We start from the raw sequence: 25,382 nt of genomic DNA, 5'->3' as shown, positions 1-25,382 counted from the left end.
AAGGAGTTGTTTGTGGATAATTACCCTTTCCACAGTCTACATCAGTAACTCCTAAAGCCTCACCTAAATAGCCATACAAATATAAGTAAAAACAGAATGCTTTTTATTTTGATACAACTTCCAGGTGGGTTGCCCATCACTTAGCATCTCCCCAAAAACCAGTGTCTTCTCTAGACTTCTTTATATAGAAATGTGACCTAAGTAGAATTTCTGCATAATATTTTTAAGGGAGGATTTTTGAGAAAGAGAAAAGTTGTCTCAGAAATTAGAACAAAGGTAGGAATGAATAAAAAGACATTATGTTTCTGCTAGCGAACACGTTATATTATAACTAAATAGATAATTATTTTAAAAAGAAATTAATAAGAGACAGTTAGACAAGCCCCTTTGGTTTAATGCTCTGCTGCTGCCATCTTGAAATTCTTAATGATTTTTAAGCAAAGGGTCCCATGTTTTCATTTTGTATTGGACTCCACAAAGTATATCTCTACTCTTGCCTGTGATATGGGAGTCCTCAGATGGGCAGGCATTGCATGCACAGCTGGTCAAGGAGCAAATGAAAAAGAAAGACGTAATCCAGACTTTGAATAAAATTTAGGAGGTAGATAATTTAGGCAAGGGGAGGGGGAGACTTAAAATTATGAAATAATATTCCTCCTGGGAAAAGAGCAAACAAAAAAAAAGTAATAATAATAAAATTAAATTACAGCCTGAAATTAATCTCCCAAAATGGTTTCAAAAAAATAAGTTACTCTGCTTAGGCTTTGCCTGTTTTCTCTGATTTAAATAGCCAGTATATTTACTGAAATCTACATTGTTGTTTCAGCTTCCAGAAAGGATTTATTATTGTACACAGACCATGAAATAAGTTCATAATTATCAGAGAATTCCACAAGGTGTCAGCCTCAAGCTAAAATGATAAATTCAATGCTGGGAAATAGTTTTAATTTTAAAAAATGAAGATTTGAAGTCTCCATTTTGAATTCTGTGTCTGGGGCCTATAGTAATGTAGCAGCCCCTATTTTTTGGGTGCCTCATATATGCTAGGCACTTACCATACATTATTTCTAGTCTTTAAAATAACCCTGTGCTATGGTATGAATGTTTATGTTCCCCCAAAATTCGTATATTGAAATCCTAAGCCCATCGTGATGTTTTCAAGAGGTGGGGCCTTTGGGAGGAGATTAAGTCATGGGCCAGTGCCCTTATGAATGGAATTAGCATCCCTAACAAAAAAGGCACAGGGGAGCTTGTTTGCCCCTTCCACCTTGTGAGGACACAGCTAGAAGGCACCATTTATGGGGAAGCATGCCCTCTCCAGACACCGAATCTTCATGCACCTCGATCTTGGACTTCCCAGACTCCAGAACTGTGAGAAATAAATTTTTCTTGTTTATAAACCACCCAGTCTATAGTATTCTGTTACGGGTGCCCAAATGGACTGAGATATCTCTATTGATTTTAATCCCCATTTTACAAATGAAAAAATAAGGTTAATGAGTGTTAAGTCAATTTCCCAAGGCATACAGCCAGAATAAATATTCAAAGACAAAACTATCTGAACCCAAATCCTGTGCAATTTCTGCCATACTGCCTCAAGGCCTCAAATAAACAAAGCAGTAAAAAGAGTTCAAGAATGGATATAAAACAAACTCTGGGACTGTCTCCTGTCCAGGCTCTATTCTACAGCAGCTAAGGGTGCTGGACCGTCACACTGGACCTAATAAGCATCAACCCAGCAGCTCCTGTCTCCTGGGTTTTTGAGCACAGTAGGGCCACCTGCCAGAGCAACTCCCAGGATATAGAACCCTGCAAAAGGGCATTTCAATATCCATTGGTTTTTATCATCATCTATTATTGTTGTTATCTAGTATTGTATAAGTTTCAAAGTAATGTTTGGTGGAAATCATAAGCGTTAATATTACTGTTGCTTCAGATGTTTCTGATTGGGAAATCACAACGGCAGGAATTTCTGCTCTCAGGAGCCTCCTCTATAACCATAGTTTCTTGACCAGACCTACAAATTCAGCCCTTTGCCTTCTGAAGCTCTGGGGCCATTCTTCTCTTATTTAGAAGGTGATTTAATATTAAGCTTACTGCTGGTTGTTCTGGGCAACATGGTAGTTGAACCTTAGACAATCCCCTCTCTGTCCCAGGCTCTTGTCATTTGGACCCATTGCTTTGTTGTGCTGAACTTGAATCCCTGCCTTGGGAAGGCAACAACTAGCATGAGGATTTAATATCTCTGGCTCTGAGTTTGAGTCCCAGTATCGTCACTTTTAGGGTGACCAATCATCCTGGTTTGCCTAGGATTGTCCTGGTTTCAGCACCAAAAAGTCCAGGATCCCATGAAATTCCTCAGTCACAGGCAAATGGAGATGGTGAGTCACCCAAAGTTCGCTTCCTAACTGCTCAACCTTGAGCAAGTCACCTAAACTCTCAAGGCCTGATATGTAAAATAGGCAAAATACTAATATTTACTTTATCACATCCTTGTGAAGATTAGATGAGAAATGTATACAGGGCTTAGCATAGAATAAGCATGCAATACATTTTAGTTAATAATATTATTACTCTTAGCCCACTAGTACTCACTCAGCCTATCATTCTTCTAGAGCTCCTAGGACTGGAAGACTGCTTTGTTCTTGCCAATCATTTCCAAGAAAGGGAAGTCCTGCCCTAGAGCCCAAGATAAAAAATGGGGGCCCTTCCTGCCCTCTATCTACCCTTGCTTTTTCATTTTTCTTGTTCCTACGCTATCAACTCTCCTACTTAACAAGCCTCTGGGAGCTCTTTGTTTTTAAGCATCAGTAACCATTTTGACAGTTCACACTCCCAAAAGCCTCAGTGACCATGAGAATGTCCCTCTAAAAAGGCAAAGCCAGTGATCACGGGCCCAGGAGGGAAAGCCTGAGCCTGGTGGTGCCTAAAATCTGAATGTGGCTGAAAGTGTACACCCTGCTTCTATTCACAGGTATAATAACATGAATCTAGCCTCAAAAATAATTTGGTTTACTTGGCCAATAATCCTTCTCAATTCAACTGCGTCTAATGTCCTGTGTAATTAATGATCTTTCTCCAGCCAGGCATTTAATGGCTGTTATGTTTGACTACACTTTGACATGTATATCTTCATCATTATAAATATTGCATTTTACCACTTTATAAAAAATCATATATATAATTAGATTCTGTTTTATTTTATAAAATAACATTATTTTTCTTTGCAGCAAGAAAAGGAAAACATGGCTAGAAGTGGTGCCTGCTCTATTTTCTTTTTCCATCTTCTGTACACTTGTGTTTATGTTCAAACACATTAAAACTATCTGTACATATTGCCTCACTTAGGAAAGCTTGCCAACACTTTCTGGCTATATGTTATCTACTACTCAGGAAATCATAACCAAGAGTCTACAACTGAAAATAGTGTGCTTTATTTCTATCTTCTAAAGAGATACTCGGGGTTTATATTTCCTCTTCATAGGATACTGTCACTAAATTTTTAGATTTTGTCATTTTAAGTAAAATCAATACTATGGGGCAGTAATATCTATATTTTGTCCATTATCTTCTTATCTAAAATGTCTTATTAAACAACTGAATGGCTTATTTGTACAGGAGAGCCATTTTAGATAATTTTTCATGCAGATTTCTGTGTAGCTAAAGTCTACCTTCTTCCCACGGCTTAAATGAAGTTCTCAGGTTATTACTCAGTAGACTTCCTTCTTCCTGTTCTAGCCCATTTTTGAATCCTTCTTAGAGAGAGGGATACAAGATGGATCCCCAAAAGCTGTAGTCCCCTCTTAACTCTGTGGGAGAGATTCACCTATCTACACAATATCTAGGCCTATTCTCTGGTTGGCTGCATAGGCCCAGTCCAAAGAGAGAGCTGGAGATAGAGTATTTGCTAGTTCAGCTGGGGAGGCATCTGCATCTGGATCCCTGATCCACATGCCATGATTAAACAGGAACACTCAAATAATTAAGATATTACTATAGATGATCTCTCTATTAACCTCCAACCTTTGGGTTTCATGACTTTGCGATTTAAAATGAATGGACTTGAACTATATAAATTACCATATACTCATGGTGAAGAATAGATCTATGATGCTGGAATGGGAGGTTCTGGTTTCTGGAAAAGTCAATCAGGAAACCACATAGTGGGGATAGAGATGGCAGGAGCTTGAGGGTGGAAAAAGAGAGAAGAACTTCAAGGCACTTTCCTTTGACATGTTCGAAGGAAACATTGACTGTGTCAGCATTACTTGCCCAGCACAATTGCCAATATACTATCAGGAATACCAGAGGCAACAAAAAGGACTTACCTAATGAAAGAATATTATCTTATTATAAACCAATCAATCCTTTAATTAACGACTTCTTGGTCCCATGAAGGTGAATATATCACCATCACGCCAATGCATGTTTTTCTTGTTGTGAGCATCTGTTCTTTGGATATTCCCAGAAATGAAACTTCATGGGATATAAAATCCTGCATCCTTAGGATGTTAGACCTGAGGATATTAGCGAATCATCTAGTCCAGCTCTCTCATTTTTCAGATGAGAGAATAGTTCAAATTGTGAAGCACAGGTTTATCCAGACAGGACTTCACCTCTCCAACAGGGTTTCAGGATTATAACTTTTCATTACCACAAAGAAGAGATGTAGAAAATTACAGGTTTTGAATGTGATGATAATTCTTTTAAAATACCCCTTGCTCTTGATCTCTGAATTATTGGACCAGTTCCAATAACTTAAGGTTGTCATTAATTTTTAACTTAATCTCGAAAATAACAAAGAAAGCTACATGATCTCACAAGGAGAAATACATGGAAAATTTTCCAGCTCATTGTCCATTAATTTTTGTACAATTATGCATTTGTAAATCCTAATTATACCTCTGCAATCTATGTCAGCACACTCTATTGGAAGTGGCTCTCATTATGATCTCAGACCTAGCACAGAGTTCCTAAAGTACATACATTTCTAGAAGACATGGAAAGTTTCTGAGAGTGAGAAAGTTATGTGCAATTTCAGATTGGTTCATTAGCATAATTGTTTCAACATCAATAAGAAAGATTCAGGCAATTTAAGATGTTTGTGTAGAAAAATATGTCTATAACTGTCTCCTCGACAATGCAACATGGAAGAACCACTGATTCACTGTCCAGAATCACCTCATCAATAGCAAAAAGAGCTTCCACTTCTTTAACTGTTGCTCGCAAGTGTTGACATCCTGCTTGTAATTTCTTTCCTGAAGAAATTCTGTCCCATTAATTCTGAAATTCAGACACTTGCATATACTCACTTAATCTTACACATCCATGCTAAGAACAATTACTTACTTAAAAATGAGTTGATGACTCTAAAGAATGACAGAGGGATCCAGTCACACCATTTGTGGCAAGTATTCCAATCTTTGATTCGGTGGATTAATCACCACCAGATGAAACACAGTCTCACCCACAATACTGGATAGGGTATAACTAACAATGATATAATGATATTCCAGACTTTTGTATAAATTTATTCCATTTCCAGGTTTGTTATATGACTTACTTCCAAATCAGAAGATTATCTCTGCTCAGAAAATTAAAGTTGATAGTTTCCCAAGAGAATAGAAACATCAAAGACAGAAAGCCTTACTTTGATCTTGATTCCTCAAGGGTAGGGATAGGAGGATGAGTTCACCCAAGAATGAAACAAAACTTGACACCATGCAGCCCCCATCTGATTTATAAAGAATCTTTTCTCTCAGGTCTCATTTATTCATTCATTAATTTGGCCAATATTTGCTGAGCACCTACTATATGCCGGGTACTAGGCCAACACCAGAAATTCAAAATCAAATAAGCTATGTTCCTTCTCTCAGGGAGCTCATCATTAATTAACCATGTTAGCAAATAATTACAGTGCTCCATTCAGGCTGATATCTAAAGTAAATGCTTGTGTAATTCATGAGCAGATGGCACAGATCAAGCTTCAACCCTTTCTGTACTTATTGAATTGGTATTAGTATCTCTGCATATCCCCTCAAAGACTAACAGTTTCATACTTTAGATGATTCTTTCAACAATGCTTTGCCTTTGACTAAAATAATCAATACCTGACCACGAAGATGCCCAAAGTTATTAACCACGTAATTCCGCATCTTTCAGGAATTTAATTCCCCACTCCCTTCCTCCCCATACACATACACACACAAAGCATTTGTCTCACAGTGAGTTAATTCCTGAGTGCTTTTCCAGCCTCCCTTGGCCTATAGATACCGTTCAATTACAGTGACAGGCAGTGAGTCCACTTACCACCTGATACCCCAAAACACTTCAGGAACATCAGGTAGGTAGCTCTTGACATCAGGAAGACTGACAGTTAAACCAAATCCTAGTTATAGGACTGGAGTTTAGAGACATGAATTTTCTACTTGTACAGATGTTACAAGATCAAGAAAATAGTCACTATTATTCAGTCCTTATCATAAGCTAGGCACTGTGTGTTAAGTGTTTAGCAGGTATTATTTAATCCTCACAAAAATGAGGTAGATACTGTGTATTAGCCCATTTTCATGCTGCTGATAAAGACATACTCAAAACTGGGCAATTTACAAAAGAAAGAGGTTTAATCAGACTTACAGTTCCACATGGCTGGGGTGGCCTCACAATCATGGTGGAGGGCAAGGAGGAGCAAGTCATGTCTTACATGGATGGCTGCAGGCAAAGAGAGAGCTTGTGCAGGGCAACTCCTGTTTTTTAAAGCTATCAGATCTCATGAGACCCCTTCACTATCACAAGAACAGTATAGGAAAGACCCACCCACATAATTCAGTCATCCCTCACTGGGTCCACCACACAGCACGTGGAATTATGGGAGCTACAAGATGACATTTGGGTGGGGACACAGAGCCAAACCATACCATACTGCTATTATTCCCATTTTAGAGATAAAGCAATTGAGGTCAAATAACTTGCTAAAAGCTACATAGCAGTAAGTGGTGAGGCCCTGATGGAAAGTCCAGCATGCTGACTTCAAAGCCCACTGATTAGGAGGACATAGTTAAAGAAACTAGAACCCCAGATCTTAGGGTGGCACTATTAAGACATCTGAACGCTGACTTTAACTCTTCATATTTTCTTTGAGGACAAAATTATCCTTAGATTTTGATGAACACCAAGTGCCATGGCAAAAGTCCATTAACCACACAATTTTGTCTCATCTCAGTAGAGCCTGATTTGCACAGCCATCTGCTTCCAAATTTTACTGTTTCTGCTGTATCACAATGGCTGTTTATAAAGCTTATCTCTGGTACAGATATAAAAGACAATAAGAAGTTCTGAAAGGATCGATAGGACTATAAAAAATAGATTTTCAAGTTTTACCATCTCTGTCTTATTAAATTTAGCCATTTATTTATTTATTTATTTATTTATTTATTTATTTACTTATTTAGATAGGAGTGAGTACAATGCTGGTTGCATCTGAAGAACATTTTATATTCTGTTTCAGAAACTTGTTGATACCTTGCTTATTAATTTAAAAATAGTCTGGGTGCCTTGTATTCAGGCTAAGAAAGAGACTCCCATTGCCCTGAGTCTCCGCTAAAACAGAGCACAGAGTCAACCACTTTTAACATTCAAAAATGAGCCTCATGGACACATCAAAGTAAGTCTAGTTGAGAGCTGTGTAGCAGCCAGCCACAGGGCCCCACCATTATTAATGGTGTCAATATGAAGTCCCATGTCTGTAATCTGGGGGCAATGTTTGTGATGATGGCATATTCCTCCTTTCAATTCTCACTTTCCTCTTAAGGAAGACTGCTCATTTTTATCCCCTTGTTAGGATGTTCCTAACAAGACGGATGTACCATCATGCCTTTAAGGAGGAAGAAAAAAGGGCAACTGCAGGAGTTCAAGTGAAAAATGAAAGCTGAATCATTCTCAGTAATATCGCAAATTTATATCCCTTAGTGTCACAAACTGAATTACCTCTATAAACATTCGTTTAGAAAAACAACTTTTCACTTACAACTGCATGGTGAAGAACCACATCACATCCATACAGGAAGGATCTTATTTTCAATCTAATGTGCCAATGGCAGTTTCCAATAAGAAGAAGCAATTTGCCAGCCTTGCCAATTACAATTTGTCCTTGGCTGAAGATGACAGCAAAGTCTGTGCCTCTGGTTCATTGAAAACATCAGAAAGATATCCCTAATACTTAGTCTGTTTCTCTGTGAAGTTAAGCGTTAAGGAGGTGATTAAAATTCAGCTTAACTTTGGTACCAAATCAAAGGAAAGATATTGCTGTCTGATGGTAGGAGAGGGTTTCAAAACTATCCAAAGCAGCAATAACATGCATTTAAATTCCAAGCCCTGTGGATGACATTGAAGCTTGGTGCCTCCAGTTTCACACTCGCCAGGAAGCTGATGCTCTGTATCCTGTGGATATAGGGCCAAAGAAGGTATTGACACTACTGCACACAGATTGATATAAACATGCAGCTCTTGCCTCATTTAACTCCACTTCTATTAAAAGATGACCCTTGGCCATGAAAGAAAGGTCTGGGAAGAAATGGCTCATATTATGACACTGATTTTCTGTGTAATGACTAGAAAATTATTTTGCCTCTTTTTGCCCAAGCTATAATGTTAAGACACATCAGAGAGTTGATTTGTGAGGTTGCTATGATGACAGAATCACATGAAAAAGCAGATTGGAGATATTAGCTGTGTTAATCAGCTTTTAAAGATAAGTAAACCGATGACACCCAAACAATTATCCAAGAAAATACTTTTGAAGTTGATCTGCCACTATTACATCAATGCAACACTGGATTATTAGTGTGAGGAAGTGGGAGACTTTGCTTCCTAATTAAAGGTATTTCTTATGTCCTGACAATGATTTGATGCACAGGAAATTAAGCCTAAATTATCTCCTCTGGTTCAAGCTGTGTGATAAAAGTTTTAGGGAGAGACAGGATCTGGTGATGTATTTATTAATTCAACAACCCTTCACTGAATATCAACTCCATGCCTGATTTGGCTTCACTAGAGGCACAAAGATGAGTAAAACTGGGCTCGTGCCTCAAAGTACTTGCAGAAGACTGAAGGGGGCATACCTGCTCCCCAGCCCTAGCCACTACAGCTGCCCTCACTTGGAGGTTCACATTCTCCATGAGCTACCTGCCTGCTTTCCATGCTGATCTCTGTGGGAACACACTCTACTCCATTTTTACCTAATTAACTCCTACTTATCATTCAGATTTTAGCTCTGTGCCTAGCACATGGTATTTGCTCGATAATTATTATTGAATGAATGACTAAATAAACAAAACATCATAATACAATACGAGAAGTTCTCAGATACAGGAGGAAGCAAACAGCCCTTGGGCACTGGGACCATGGTAAGGCTATCAAGGAAGGCTTCACAAAGGGCATTTGAGCTCCTGGTATTTAAGATATATTTTTAATGGAATTGAAGGATAAATAAGGACAACATGAAGAGAGGGTTACAAAGTGATGAGAAAAGAGGAAAAATTATACTAAACAAAGGGAATATAATCTGCAAAGTCATGAAGGTATACATGAGAATGAATTGTTGGACAAACAGCAAGTTTAGGGTGACTAAAACATAGAGCACGTTGAGAACAGTTTAAACTGGAAAGTATGTATGAACCCTATGTTGAAGGCCTTAGATGCCATAGTTAAGAGTACTGATTTTTTTTCTAAGGTGATGGGAAGTCTGTGAAGGCTTATACACAGGTGTATGCATTGAGATTCAGAGGCAAAGTAAGTGAAAAACAGTAACCACTCTAGCTTAAGGAGAAAAAGAAGAATTTATTAAAGAATATTAAGTAGTTCAGAGACACTCTGGGAGAGACTGTGAGTCCAGACTTAGAGGCTCCAGCAAAGACCACTGAGCACATACTCTAGCAGTCACATCAAGACCCTGGGCACTAGTCAGCAAAACCTCCACCAGTGCTCTAAGAAAGCCATTCCTGTCACCCTCAACAGAAATGAATTTCACACAGCACCTCCTTCCTCCCATTGCTTTTCTCCAAATCAAAGTCATGCTCATATTCTTCTGATTGGCCCGGGTCATATGCCAGCACCATCGCTGCAAGGGAGACTGGAAAGTGAATTTCTAGCTTCTATGTAGGAACCCATGATGTGAGAAATTTCAAGCATAGAAAAGGTATTCTAAAGAAGCTAAAAGGCTACAAAGCATAGAAACTATCCACTGCCACATGGAAGATGCATAATCAAATTGACATCATAAAAAGATTCATTTGGTAGCATTATTGAAAATGGATTGGAGAAGAGGAGAGTTGGGAGACAAGGTGATAAATATAGAAGGTTAGAGCAGGCAAGAGACGAAAAGAACATGGACTTTAGTGCTGACAGTGGACACATAAGAGTGAACACAGAACAAGAATATGACATCATAGGAAGCAAGAACCTGGACTGTCTTTTCACTTCTGGGACAACAGCACATAGCAGTTACTCAATTATTTTTGTTTTTATTGTTAAGGAGTCATTTACATACAATAAATTTCACCTTGTATGTGAATTCTGAACATTGTGTATCATAATGTAACCACTACCACAATCAAGATATAGAACAATTCCATCACCCCCTGAATTTCTTCATGTTGCCCTTTAGTAGTCAATCTCACAACTCCAGCCCCTGGCAACCACATACACACAGTTTGTAACCTTTAGAGTCTGACTTCTTTCATTTATCATAGTGTGTTTGAAGTTCATCCTTATTGTGGTTGTATCAGTACTGTGGTACATTTCTGTTTTTTCCTTAGTAGTATTCCATGGTACAAATATACCAGCATTTATTGAGGCCCCAGTTGAAAGATATCAGACTTGTTTCTCATTTGATGGAAAATAAATCATCCGTATGTTTGTGCCAGCATAATTTTTATTTCATTTGGGCAAACACCTAACTGTATTTGGCACTGGGTCATATTATAAGAAATGATTAAGTTAATAACATACAGGCAACTGTTTTCCAAAAGCAATGTATTAGAGTTTAAGTTATTCTGCATCCTTTCATGTACTTGAGATTGTCATTGTTTAAAATTATTCTAATAGGTATCCAGTAGTACCTTATTATGGTTTTAGTTTGCATTTCCCTAAAGACTAGTCATGTTAAACATCTTTTCATATTCTTATTTATATATGATTGATCTTTTTTGATAACATGTTAAAATATCCTGCCATCAAAATAAGTATTTGATGAATTTATAAGCAAACTTATATTAAAGATATTTAGAAAAACAAAGTTGCCTTCACCTGAAATAATTGGACATTGCTAGGGAAAGGGAAAGATGGGGTTGAGGAGCACACCACACTTTTAAGTGAATATTGATTAACAGAGTTTAGCTAAAGGATTTAGAAAGCATGACCAAAGATGGCTGTTCCTGAGCCTAATTAATTATTACAATTCAATAGTTTGCACCCAAACCTAAAATACATAGAACTGGATAGCTTAATAATGCTTCCTAGAAATTTTCTGCATTTGTAAAAACAGATAAACTTCAATTAGTTTTTACCTCCTTCTTGTAAAATAAATAAATAAGTCTTGAAAGCCAATTCCATATCATTCACCAGGAAATGCTGGCTGTGGCTGGGTGTTTGCTCTCGCAAAGAGTACTAAATAAAATATTCAATGAGGAGAAAGAGAAATGTAAAACTGCAAACTGTAGGCCCCAGAAGCTAATTAAATGGTTGATCCTTTGTAATCACCTTCACTACAGTGAAGGAAGCTGAATAGCAAGGTCAAGAGATTAGACTTTGCTGCCTTCTGAGTCATTGAAGAACCATAGGTTCTTGGACAGTAGGGGGTAGCTAGTAGCTGATGGAAGAAGAGTTGCTTTCTTTGCCTAGAACTTCCAGATTATAAAAATAACACTGTAGGTTGCATCTGAGCCAGGCCAGCACTCCACTGCATCTCTTGCTGCAGCTGGGAATGAAGATTGCTGCATGGCCAGAGCAGCTGACAGTCAAAGGAAGCTGAAGCCAAAGAGTGGACATGGGCCTGCCAGCATTTGGAAGCTTCATGAAAGATGAACTAATCTTGTTCTCTATTTAAACGGTTATAGTAGAGCAGTAGACATCAAGAAAAACTGAAAGAAGAAAATAAAATATGGAATACATATCATGGTGTTACTGTGAAGTAAAAACATTAGCTGAAAAAAAGTGCACTGTCCCTTGAATCAGCCCAAGCAACATTATGAAAAGGCCAGACTAGGGGGTGCGAATTTTCTCCATCCTCAGTTGAATCTTCCACTGGAGTAAAACAACAGTGTGGAGACCTCAAAGATCACTGATTTCAGCCCTCACTTCCTCGATAATATGCGTGATAGAAAGGTATGGTATAAGAGAGTTTATGACTCCCCCATGCACAGGAAATTATTTGGTGGCATCACAAGTTAGAACTTGGATCTGGTGATTTGCCACTCAGTCACTCTGTCAAAAATGTCAATGAGAAAGAATGCAGCCACTATGGTGTCTGTAACTACACACTTCCCAAAATTTTATATAGGTATTTTGATGAAGCCTTTGCTTTACCCCAACCCTATTTCTGCTCCTAAAAAGTAAACAAGTTATCAGAGAACTTATCATTTAATAATTTTTAAATGCATGTTATACTTAATGTAAAAAAAACACTTTATTTAGTGTAAAGCTAAGAGAGATGAAAGAGGAGAAATAAAATTAATAGAAGAGCATTTCTATAGCATGGTCTTATGGAAATGACTGCATCTGGAGTTAGGTGTTAGTCCATGAACTTGAGAAATACTCCTGGGGCTCTGTTTGTTACTAAAATGAACATGTTAGTGCTTTCCTATTAGGGATGTTGTTGGCTTCTCCAGATCTCCAGGATTGTGCACATCCTACACCACACTATTGCAGGACTTTTCCTTAATTCAGCTAAAGATGGGGTTCTTTGTCCCACGGCCATGAAAATTCAGGCTCACAGACAATTTGAATGATGAGTGAGACAGGGTTTTATTGAATGAGGAGGAAGAAAAGGGGGGAAACAGGGACTCTTGCTAGGTCAGAGTCCCTTCTAGAGCACTTCATGCCCATTGTTAGAATCCCAGGTTCCACACAGGAAGAGAAAGAGCCAGACTCCTCCCTGCTACAAACATCATAAACTTCCCAAGGCTCCACCTCAGTGGGCAGGCTGCCTGGAGATTCTCTGAGGACTCCCTCCCACCTGGCTATCTCAATACTGCCTGGGCATAAAATCAGAAGCCACAAAAGAGAAATCTCCCTCTTCCTCGAGGACTTACTTAGTTCTACATTAAATACTTTTAATTATTAATTTTTTATTCAAATAAAGACACAGATAATAGGAAAGAATGCAAAATGTTAAGAAATTTAATGTACATTACATGATTTTCAAAAAATTGAAGGTTGTAGCAAGTTCCTTTGCCTATGCCTTCAAATATATTTTCTCTACTTCACAAACACAAACAAAAACAAAACTCACACTCTTGAGAAGTGGCAGCGTTATTCAGTGAAAAGAGTTTTGGAAAGGAAATATTTTGCTTGTCATTAACAGTTTCTTTCCTCTGACAAATTGTCTCTAAGGTGGGAAACTACATGTGCATGCCTGACACAACTTGAAAACAATACAAAACAACAAATCACAATTGCAAAATCATACAACACAAATGGAATCACAGTCCGTAAGGGTGGCAAAGAAAGAGAGTGCATGTGGTGGGCAATACTAAGCTGATATGCAGACCTGGTAAGTTTCCAAAGTGTTCTGGGACTAAATCAGGGACAGGAATACACAGAGGGAAGCCCATACGTGGTCGAGGTTGGTTCACAGCAGAAATGACAGTTTAAAGATCTATGTAACAGTCCCTTGTTCCTGAGAGGGCACCGTTTTCACATTCAGAAGGGCTTGTCCCTGGACTAGATAACTGCCCAGAGTTATTTTTCTTCGGTAAATCAAAGCTATCAATTACAACCTCCTAGAGCAGCTACTCCAGCTGCTGTAGGATAGACAGGGATGAAAAGGAAAATCATTGACTGTGCATAGCTCCTTCTGGGGTTGTTTCCTGCCAGGGATGGTGTCAGACAAGTGCTAAAGGCACTGTTTGTTTCCTGCCCCCATGCTGAGCTCAGACCACAACCGAAACCAGAGCCTGCCATTTATCACTTGACCACGTACATCTGAACCTGCAAGACCCTTGCACAGCCTTCACTGAGGTGTGAAAACTGACAGTTTCCTTCTCCTGCCACTGGTTCTGCAGTAATTAAAGCTTTTTTGCTATCGCACTGCTATTAGTCTCTTGGTTTTAAAGATACTGCTAACACAGATAAGTGTGTATGACCAAACTCTGAATTAAATTGCTTTTACAAGCCACAAGAAAACCAGATTAAGCTTGCAATTTTCATAAGAAAATGTCTTAGTAAAAGGTTCAAAAACAATGGTTTTTTGAGCAGAAGTTTGAATTATTCACAAACGGCAATGATTTTTAGAAATCATTTGTTCAGATAGTAACTATTGATTGCTATTTTGAGCTAGGCACTGTTCTAACCTTTACACTAACACTATTTGACAGTTGTTCAGATGGATTAAGCTTAAAAGAATTGTTTAAAAGTAAATGATTAATACATGCTTGTAAAAAATAAGTTAAAAATGCTTGAGGACAAAATGAAAAGCAAATGCCTTTCCCATGAGCACCATTCCCATCCTACTATCAATAATCTGTTGTTAATTCTGCAGTCATTTTTCTCTCTGTGTGCAATGTGTGTGTGTGTGTGTTTAAATATAAACTGTTTAATAGCGTTTTTTCTTTTGAAAAAAAGTCATAATGCTATACATACAGTTTTTTGACATAATTTTTTAATTCAGCAATGTATTGTGGACATTCCTCCATGAATCATACATATCGTTTTTATTCTTTTAACAGCTATATAATGTTATACAAAATTAATTTACCTTATTTCCCCTATCAATGAATATTAAGTTTTTTTCCAAATTTTCCCCATGACAATAAGCTGGTTATCCATGAGCACCCTTATATTTATATCCTTGTGTGTTTGGGATCGCAATTCCTCACACCCCTGTCAATATTGGAGATTATCAATCTTATTACATTTTTACCAGTCTAAATCTTTTTTAAATGCATCAGTTAAGAAGTTTATTTTGTTTTTGATGTAAGAGATGGGGTCTCACTCTGTTGCCCTGGATGGAGTGCAGTGGCAGGGGTTTAAGTGCTCACTGCAATCTTGAACTCCTGGACTCAAACAATCCTCCCATGTCAGGCTTAAGAAGCATTTTTAGTGTCTTCAATAACATTTCCCAATCACTATTAAAATTGAACATTCTTTCATTTGCAGGCCATTTTCACATGTGTGTTCTACAGATTGCCAACCCATATCATGTACTTGACTCTTCCACGAGGCTGAGCTCCAAAACACAATGCTTTATCTTCGCATATTTGCTTGTAGAAGCTTTTCATAGAGATATCTGCCCTCAGTCTTCCGTATATATTTTGCAAGTCAGGTTATGTGTTTTTCTATTTGTTTTCGTCTGTCTTCCATGTGGCATACTTCCAGTAAAACCTGTTCCCACTTGGCTGTTCTTATTTAAAAGTGAAGCATTTAAATCCAGGTTTAAAACTCTGGGTGCAGAGATAGGACTTGCCAAACAGCAGACTTCATTGAGAGGTCTGATGGAAAGCTGATTCTTCCTTGAGGGACCCCAACATATTAGTATCTGTAAGTCTTTTCCCTGAAACTCCCCAGCTTTTCCAGAAAACAATCTGCCTCTGCCTGAGAGAATTGGTGAGGTGGAAGCTTTTCACAGATATTCTGGAAGGCTGTCAAGGGAAGTGAGCTTGGGATTTCACTTTTCAACCTTCAGACTTTTAACTAATTCCTCTGTTTTCAGCCTGGGTCCTTACACCTGCCTGTTCTCTGAGTTAAAAAGATCTCTGGTCAAATTTCCACAGAGTATAAATAAGCCCATCAATCCCCTGCTGGGGAGATGGCATTCACCTGGTTTCATAGATTAGAGGTGGGGAGCTGGGAGCCTGACTACCCCTAGAGCCTTTTAACCGAATGTCTCGATTCAGTTCACTCCTTACTTTATTGCTCTATGGTCCCTGGCGCCTCTATTCCAGAATCATATGATGCTTTCTGATGAATGAGTGTGCTTGTCATGGGGATCCCATTCTCAAAGTACTAAATTTTTGCAGTTCTTCCAGCTGTCTGCTTTCCATCTTCTAAACTCTTATTAAAATCTCAAGTCCACTATTGTTTCCTCTTTTGTTTTATTTGCCCTCATGGATTTATGCATTCAAAAATTTTTTTACTATTGTTTTAGTGGAATGAAGGATGAGAAAAAGATAAAGTTCTGAGTCCAGTGGTTCCTGTCAGTCTTTCCTAAATCTTGTCTCGACTGCAGATATTCCTGTGAGAGTCTGTCAAACAGAAATCATCAGCGGCTCTCTTTTGGTTTATATATCACATTAACTTATGTGACAAAATTTTCCTACGTAATCCTTGTAATTGGACAGAGAAATATTGGGACCAATAGAAAAAGCCCTGAACTAGAAATCAGGAAATAGGCTCCAGTTCTGATTCTGCTATGAATTAGCTCATTTTCATGGACAAATCACTCTACCTCTTAGAGATTACGTTTGTGGTGGTTGTTGTTTTCATCAGTAAAATGAGAGGGTTTAACTGCAGGAGCACTAATGTTTCTTCCTTATTTTATAAAGTGATGGTTATTTGAATGAAAATGTTGAGACTGGTAGCAGGATAATTCTGGATCATGGGGCATGTCTGAAAGATGGAAGTAACACAGAATGCTGCAGCCTAAGATGCTGTCTGTGGTATATACCTGGGGTTCATAGTCTGGTACCAGGAAAATTTAGAACACAGACACACACGAGGAATTTAGGAGCAGAGAAAAACAGCTCTCTGTCTATAGAGGGGTTGTCGGAGTGCAAAGACTGGCTGGCCGTGGATGCGCCGGATTTTATAGTCCAGCTTGAGATGGTGGTGTCTGATTTACATAGGGTCCACCGATTGGTTTGATCAAGTGTGACGTTTACATAGTGTGTGGGGAAGGTTGGTCAACCCTCCCTATGCAAATGAACACTCTCTTTGGCCTGCACCATCTTGTCTGCTCCTTACTGTACAAGTGGCTGACACAGAAAGGAAGATGGAGCCACCATCTTGAAGATGAAGTCTCTAGTTCCTGGTAGCATTCATTCATGCAAGCTCCTGGCTTGCTTATGGATGTCTGCAGGTCGACTCTACAGGCTGTTCTTTGTTAGAAAATTATTTGGGGCTACTTTTCATTAAAAAGAAAGCCTCACTGAGAACTCCCATACTCTTGCTATCTGCCTAAGGGATTGCTTCTTAACTCCTATACCAATACCACTTCACAAAGAGACAACATAGCTAGCGCACAAGAATTTGGAGATTTGGAATCAGAGACCCTTTGTTCAAATCTTCAACACATAAATATATTTGAGTAACAGCTGTGTAACTCCAGAGAGCCTCATTTTTCTCACCTGTAAAATGTAATTTATAACACTTATTTTACAAGATTTGTGCTTTTCTGTTTTTAGGGTGCTTTTGATAATTGTAATTTGTAATTTTCTATACAGATACTCTGAACAACTTTTCTGCCACACTTATTTTCTGAAATGCATGATTCTGTCTCCATGATCTGATGCACAAGAGCCCAACATAACTCAGGGTGAGACTTGGCTGTATGGTATTGATAGGGTTTGACTGTGTCCCCACCCAAATCTCAACTTGAAATGTATCTCCCAAAATTTCCACGTGTTGTGGGATGGACCCAGAGGGAAGTAATTGAATCATGGGGGCCGGCCTTTCCCATGCTATTCTCATGTTAGTGAATAAGTCTCACTAGATCTGATGGGGTGATCTAAGGGGTTCCGGCTTTTGTTTCTCCCTCATTTTCTCTTGCCACTGCCAATCATGATTCTGAGGCCTCCCCAACCATGTGGACTTGTAAATCCAACTAAACCTCTTTTTCTTACCAGTCCGTGGTATGTCTCTATCAGCAGCATGAAAATGGACTAATACAGTAAATTGGTACCAGTGGAGTGGGGCATTGCTGAAAAAATACCTGGAAATGTGGAAGTGACTTTGGAACTGGGTAACAGGCAGTGGTTGGAACAGTTTGGAGGTCTCAGAAGAAGACAGAAAAATGTGGGAAAGTTTGGAACTTCCTAGAGACTTGTTGAATGGCTTTGACAAAAATGCTGATAGTGATATGAACAATAAGGTCCAGGCTGAGTTGGTCTCAGATGGAGATGAGGAACTTGTTGGGAACTGGAGCAAGGGTGACTCTTGTGTTTAGCAAAGAGACTGGTAGCATTTTGTGCCTGCCCTAGAGATTTGTGGAACTTTGAACTTGAAAGAGATGATTTAGGGTATCTGGTGGAAAAAAATGTCTAAGCAACAAAGCATTCAAGAGGTGACTTGGGCGCTGTTAAAGGCATTCAGTTTTATAAGGGAAGCAGAACATAAAAGGTTGGAAAATTTGCAGCCTATGTGTTAGAAAAGGAAAATTCATTTTCTGGGGAGAAATTCAAGCCAGTTGCAGAAATTTGCATAAGTAGCAAGGAGCCTAATGTTAATTTCCAAAACCATGGGGAAAATGTCTCTAGGTCATGTCAGAGACCTTCACAGCAGTCCCTCCCATCAAAGGTCCAAAGACCCAGGAGGAAAAAGTGGTTTCATGAGCTGGGCCCTAAGTCCCTGTGCTGTGTGCAGCCTAGGGACTTGGTGCCCTGTGTCCCAGCAGCTCCAGCTATGGCTGAAAGGGGCCAACGTACAGCTCAGGCTGTGACTTTCAAGGGTGGACGCCCCTAACCTTGGCAGTTTCCACGCAATGTTGAGCCTGAGAGAGCACAGAAGTCAAGAATTGAGGTTTGGGAACCTCCACCTAGATTTCAGAAGATGTATGGAAATGCCTGGATGCCCAGGCAAAATTTGCTGCCAGAGCGAGGCCCTCGTGGAGAACATCTGCTAGGGCAGTGTGAAAGGGAAATGTGGAGTCAGAGCCCCCACATAGAATCCCTATTGGGGCACTGCCTAGTGGATGGAGAACATCTGCTAGGGCAGTGTGGAAGGGAAATGTGGGGTCAGAGCCCCCACACAGAATCCCTATTGGGGCACTGCCTAGTGGAGCTGTGAGAAGAGGGCCACCATCCTCCAGATCCCAGAATGGTAGATCCACTGACAGCTTACACTGTGTACGTGGAAAAGCCACAGACAATGCCAACCTGTGAAAGCAGCCAGGAGGGAGGCTGTACCCTGCAAAGCCACAGGGACGGAGCTGCCCAAGACCATGGGAACCCACCTCGTGCATCAGTGTGACCTGGATGTGAGACCTTGAGTCAAAGGAGATAATTTTGGAACTTTAAAATTTGACTGCCCCACTGGGTTTTGGACTGGTGTGGGCCCTGTAGCTCTTTTGTTTTGGCCAATTTCTCCCATTGGGAACAGATGTATTTACCCAATACCTGCACCCCCATTGTATCTAGGAAATAACGAGCTTGATTTTGATTTTACAGGCTCATAGGCAGAAGGGACTTGCCTTTTCTCAGATGAGACTTTGGACTATGGACTTTTGGGATTAATGCTGAAATGAGTTAAGACTTGGGGGACTGTTGGGAAGGCATGCTTGGTTTTGAAATGTGACAACGTAAGATTTAGAGGGGTCAGGGGCGGAATGATACGGTTTGGCTGTGTCCCCACCCAAATCTCAACTTGAATTGTATCCTCAGAATTCCCAGGTGTTGTGGGAGGGACCTGGGGGAGGTAACTGAATCATGGGGGCCAGTCTTTCTCGTGCTATTCTTGTGATAGTGAATAAGTCTCAAAAGATCTGATGGTTTTATAAGGGGTTTCTGTTTTTGTTTCTCTCTCATTTTTTCTTGCCACTGCCACATAAGCAGTGTCTTTCACTTCCAGCTATGATTCTGAGGCCTCCCCAACCACGTGGAACTGTAACTTCAATTAAACCTCTTTTTCTTCCCAGTCTTGGGAATGTCTTTATCAGCAACATGAAAATGGACTAATATAGGTATGCTAAAATCGTTTAAAATATTTGTGTTGTGGGAAAATGTAGGGAGAAACTGCACGTTGATGAGTCTGGATCTAATATATTGGATTGGAACATGGAACTGCCCTCTGAGGGTCAGCATCCAGTTTTGGTCAATCTGAGGGGTCTGCTATCAGCATTAAAAGGTACAGTTCAGTTGGTGGGGCACAACCTGATAGGTGCAGACAACGCGTGAGCCTTGAAATCAGGCAGCAGAGGGTGCAAAGACTGTGAGTAGACTGAGCTATTCAGAGAAAAACTAGTCCTGTTCCAAATCTGGTGACTAGAGATTTTTAAAAGTCATCCCTGAAAAGGGAGACTAGACAGAAGGCTAGGTCTCAGCCAAGTGGGCTGAGGCTGTGAGGACAGCTTTGTGGTTACAGCAGGAACTTAGATATCCAACTTAAAAATATATACAGCACTGAGGCAGAGGAGCAGCTAGTCATGATGAGCTCACGTGGCTGGGTCAAGAAAACGCCATGGCACGATATGCTTGCACATGTCCAGAGCTCCCATCAGTGGCTATGCAGCCAAAATTAAATCCAGCTTCCTTCTACTTCCATCTACTGTCTGCCTTACCCTAGAATGGTCCCAGAGTTGTACAAAACCATACCTGCAGCGATCTCAGTTGAGCTAGGCTTGAGGAGACAAAATGCAGGCAAATCATTATACCCATGTTGACTTTGCAGCTCAAACAGAGGATAGACAACAGTCAACTGCATTTTAGCAAAAAGTCAAGGAGGACATTGAAAGGAGTGTAACTGTTACAGGTGTTGCACAATGGACTTAAAAGAAGGAAAAATTGTTTGGGAAGAACAGCTTCATGCCTATCCTGGTAACTCTTTTCTCCAAAAAGGGAGTGGTTGGGGGAAGAAAAGAGCTAAATGAATGTGTTAAATATCAAAATTTCAAACTATGAAATTAAGATAATTTCTTGGAAGAGTGTGATCTAAGGCATATGAATTCAATGAGACTGAACACAGAAGCAACCAGTCTGTCTGGGACTTTATTACTGACTCTGAATGTTTGGTTTGCTGAGTACCAGGCTTTCAACGGAGACAGAAAAGAGCAATATTTTAAAAAGAAATTTTATTTCAATGTTGGTAATCAAGTTTATTAACATTCTCAAAGCTCATTTAAAAATGAAATTTCAAAGAGCTGTTTCTTTTTCAATTACTCAAGCTGACGGGTCCATTTTTGATGTGTCATTTCTGATGGATTAGGCCAGTCAACTTGCACAAGATTATAAGTGTCACACAGCACAGCATTAGTAATGTCACTGAACAGGGCATACATATCAGTGATGACTGTACCAGAGAAGCTGTTTTATGGAAGACATATGCATCTCAATATGGATTTCTCATCTTTGATTCTTTCTCTAGAACTTCATTTTCTCTCCATTGTGATTTTTCTCGTATCTTATATCTTGGCCTCTTGAATGCCTTTCCTGTGTGTTTGACCTTCAGTTTGCCCATTCTCCAGAGAGAACTGATTAGTGAAAAAGCATTTTTCTAGCTTACCTTGCTCAGTCTCAATATGAACACCACAGGAGAAGAAGACACACATGAATGGCTTGGCTTACCTTGTTGAAACTTAAAAAGTACTCTAATAGTATGACTGAAGTTTCCAGGGTTTTTACTGCTGAACCTATTTCATTTGAGGTTCTTTTCCTTTAAACAATGAATATTGAGTCAACTACCTTTAAAAAATTATACAGGTATGATATGGGGTAACTCACAGCACTGAGTGGAAAACTGAAGAACAGTCTTTGAAACAGGCAAAACCCAAAGATCTCTTGAAATCTACATGATAGGGATAAATCATTGTCATTGGGACTCCATCATTTTTGGGTGTTAGGTTTTCTACTTTATGTGCTAATTCCAAGGAGAGAGGGCTAGTGTTCCTAATTGGGTCTTTTTCCCACTTTTCAGCTAAAGGAAAAAAAGAGCTGCTTGATTAATCATCCCACTAGCCTATACTCATTGTAGAAGAAGAGATTCCCTTCACTTTCATTGGAAAGTGAAGGGGAACAGCTGCTTGGTCTGCAAGCCCCCAGATATCCACTGCAGCCCTGAAGGAGCTGGTTGCCATGAAGCTGGATCTGAGCAGTAGAGATAGCATGGTAAATAAAACATTGTGCTAGAATTTCAGTAGTGTTGGGAGATCACTAAGTGGGAGAAGCTGGGGATGAGTGCCAGGTCACAAAAACCAAAGTCAAGGGGCCCACAACCAGCTGGTATAGTGGAGGGGTTAAGAACTTAGGCAGCAAATTCAGGGAAACATGACTGCATAGCTTAACCTTTCTAATTATGTTTCCTCATCTGTATAATGAGGATAAAAATAACACCTCCTTTGAGAACGTTGGTGTAAGACATGCATGATGTAATGCCCGTGAGGGGCTTAATATAGTACCTAATACTTAGTAAGCATTGATATATGTTCTCCTTCTTGAGATAGTCCCAAGATTGTCAAGTGGACATTTCTTCATATGGCTTATTCCTTTCAGATGCTCATGCTTTGCCTCTATTATCTGGGAGAATTTTCTGCCTGAAGGAAGTGTGTTCAGAAGCCTGTGTTCAGAAGGCTCTGTTAGACATTTGCATGACTCAGGCTGGAGTACAAAACAAAAACAAAATAGTTCCCTTTTACCCTTCTATACTCAACCTGACCTTTGTCATGATAAGCACATTTCCCTCCTGTATGTTACTCTGTACCTCAAGGGACCATATAGGATGAAAGTTTGACAGAGGTACGAAGAGGAGAAGAGAAGAAAAGTAAATGAAACCAGGAATAAAATGTATGATGAAACTCTGAGAGTCTACATATTCTTAGAAGCCAAGAGTGAACTGAACCTACTCAAGAGCTCCTCCTCACCTGCAGCCCTCATGTTCAGCAAACCATAACCAGGACTTTTTAACGGGCAGTGCTCATTCGAGGCACCCATCTTGTAGGGTTATATACAAAGAACCAAAACAAATGTAACTTCTCAGTTATCCAGTTTCAATCAAAGACCTCCAGAGAAATGCTCAGTTCCTTAGTCCCAATTGGTTTCAAGCAATTAGAATTCCATTTCTGCAGATTAGAGAATTGCCAACAACTTTCTCTTCTCCAAAGGTCATTTAGGATTTTAGGAGGTTGTACTTTCACCAGGTTAACACTAATTGGAGCTGGTACTGAGATCTGCAGATATTGGAGCCACAGACATTACATTGACTCCTGGTCTTCCATCTGATCTCATCCAGAAACATCACTTTCCCTTGTGGCTAGCAGTTCCTACCTTCTTTTCTTTAAGACTGTTATAAAATTTAGCTTGTTAATTGTGTTATATGGTGCTGTAAAAATATCTGGGGAGAAAGTTCACATTAATGCTTGTCTAAAGCCCAAAGAATATAAAGCATTATTATTGGCAGAGGAGATACAATTATAGTGACATAGAATTCAGCAGATAGTATGTTTTTCATAGTCTAGGGAGAGAGAATAATCTTAGGTTTTATGAAATTTTAATTAAATGAACATATAGGCTCAAATAATATATAACAGACACAAGACATACAGATTTTCAATTAATCTCCAGTGAATTCTCTGTTCTTGAGGTGCCAAAATGAGAAATACTTGGCAGATGGGCCATCTATGCAACACATTATGCTGATGCCCTCACATGGCTTTGCATTCTGCAGGAAAGATGAATCTGAAACTTCAGTTGTATGATATAACTGAATACTAGATATAATATTCAGTTAGTATATATATAGTATATATACACTATATATAGTATTCAGTTATATATGATATGTATATGTAGTATTCAGTTATATCATATTACATATGATATATATATCTCATATATATGAAATACATATGTTTATATTTAGGACTCTCTTGAAAATATATATATATATGTGTGTGTGTGGAGGAGCTCTTGAGTAGGTTTAGTTTGCTCTTGGCTTCTAAGAATATGTAGACTCTCAGAGTTTCATATATACATGAGATATATATATCTATATATATATTCAAGAGAGTCCTAAATATAAAACAATTTTTAGACGTAAGTACCTTGAAATGTCCAGGATTTAATTAATTTATAACTTAAATTCATAATGACTTTGCCACTTGGGCACACTATTGATAACCTGTTTCATAGGCTATCTTTTATTGCTAAATTATAGAAATCAGCAATTATATCAGGATGGGTCCATAAAGGGGCATCAACTCCATTACTAAGGAGACAATGGAATTTGTCCCAAGTCAACTTCAAGTCATCTTCCTGAAATTGTTCAGTAGGCATCCTTAAATAATTTAATTGGACATCATGAAGACATCCTAGTCTACATAGCAATGAAGACAACTTTGATAACAGTAAAGATGCTGCCACACATCATTAATCTTACTGTTCAAAGATGAAAGATGCATCCATGTGTCTACTGCCAAATAGAAGTTTATGAGAAAAGCATCCAGATAATTGACTAAAATTTTCACATTTTTTGCTTAACATTTTGGCACCAGGAAGATAGCCTCACATGACACACTCTGCAACTACAACATCCTTGCCTCAATTCCAAAAGCACTTTGTGAGTGACATGTGAGGTCCTGTGGAAAACACTGAGATAACTGAGAATACTTCAGACTCCAGGGAGATGAAAGACTGGTAGAATATAGTAGACACATTGATAAACCACTATACTGTAACCTGAAAGAAGTAGTGCCATAAAGAAATGATGGCATGGAAAAGAGAAAGGGGGCAGGTGTGTAGAGAAAGTGATGACCCTGGAATTGTGCAGCGCAGGAGCCTTGAGAGTAGCAGGTCCAGGACTTTGAGCCAGACTTGAATTTGAGTCCCAAACTGGACATGTATGACTTGGGCAAGTCATTCAACATGTCTGGATCTTCCTGTCCTCCTCTGTAAAGTGGAAGTAATCTCTCTTCACCAGGTTGCTTAAAATTTAGATAATGTATGTCAACCCAGTATTACTTGAAATGCGGATAGATAAGTTTCTAAGGTGGAATTTATTGGCCATGTAAAGCATCATTTAGTAATTATTACTGGTTTTAATTTTGAGAGCAGTTTTAAAAGGCCTCTAGAAACTTTGATGCATGCTAAATAAACAAACATTTAAAATGTGTTTGTTTACAGTAAAATGTAAAGAAAGAGATTTAAGTGTAAAATGGCAACGTAATTCTGTTTAATAATTTAACTTTATAGTCTGGTTTTAATAAGTTCAAATACAAGCTGTTGGATGACATAAAAGTGATATAGTAC

Source organism: Theropithecus gelada, chromosome 2 (genome assembly GCF_003255815.1).
Source record: "Theropithecus gelada isolate Dixy chromosome 2, Tgel_1.0, whole genome shotgun sequence".
Classification (NCBI taxonomy): Eukaryota; Metazoa; Chordata; class Mammalia; order Primates; family Cercopithecidae; genus Theropithecus; species Theropithecus gelada.
Note: the sequence above shows the minus strand (reverse complement) of the source record.